At 44.6% G+C, this 869-nt stretch overlaps 1 non-coding gene across 1 annotated transcript; it reads left to right on the top strand.

Annotated features, from left to right (window-relative positions):
* The first annotated feature begins 500 nt into the window (after positions 1-500).
* Positions 501-603, top strand: LOC127200860 (U6 spliceosomal RNA). Its single transcript, XR_007832087.1, has one exon. It is a non-coding gene; the product is annotated as a U6 spliceosomal RNA (small nuclear RNA).
* The last annotated feature ends 266 nt before the right edge of the window (positions 604-869 follow it).

Here is an 869-nt window from a genome sequence, read left to right as displayed (position 1 = left end):
AGTGAGTATTGAATATCTTGCTTTGTGCTTTTGTTTTGACTTGTTTTTGAGAGAGAGTCTTATGTAGCCCAGGCTGGCCTCGGGACCTTGAACACATCAAGTAGCTGAGGATGACCCAGACCTTCTCATCCTGTGGTGTCTACCTGCTGAGTGTTGGGATTACAGGAGTGTGCTTCATCACAGCAAGTCTCCTGCAGCGCTGGGGGATCAAACCTGGAGCCTCATGCATGCTTCGTGCACTCCAGTCAAGTGTTCTACCAGCTGAGCCATATCCCCAGCCAAGGGGGATTTCTTTTTAATGACAAAGATAATTAAATTAAAAAATTAAAGTCCAACACTGGGAGGTGGTGGTACACGCCTTTAATCCCAGCACTCAAGAGGCAGAGGCAGGCGGATTACTGTGAGTTCGAGGCCAGCCTGGTCTACAAAGTGATTCCTGGACAGCCAAGGCTAAGCAGAGAAACCCTGTCTCAAAAAAACAAAACAAAAATTTCAATTCCATGCTTGTTTCGACAGCACATGTCCTAAAATTGGAATGATTAGGATTAGCATAGGCTCTGTGCAAGGATGACACTGCAAATTCATGAAGCATTTCATATTTTTAATTTTTTAAAAATTTTCTTTTTTAATGAAAAAAGCAACACTTGCTGATGACAGAAAATGCAGAGCACAAAGCAACAAAGAAGACGTGACATAGGATACAGGGAGGGTTTCGTCCCTTCCATGGTGAGGTGGCCTCAGCACCCGAGTGGGAGTTATTGGGAAAAGAACAGCAGAGCTCAGAGACTGTCTAGGCTTTTGTTGGGGTGGGTTTTGTTTGTTTGTTTGTTTGTTTGACTGTGTGTGCAAGTGGCAACTGGTGCGCAGGT

This window comes from Acomys russatus, chromosome 16 (genome assembly GCF_903995435.1).
Source record: "Acomys russatus chromosome 16, mAcoRus1.1, whole genome shotgun sequence".
NCBI lineage: Eukaryota > Metazoa > Chordata > Mammalia > Rodentia > Muridae > Acomys > Acomys russatus.
The sequence above is the reverse complement of the archived record's forward strand: the minus strand, read 5'-3'. Positions and strand labels throughout refer to the sequence as shown.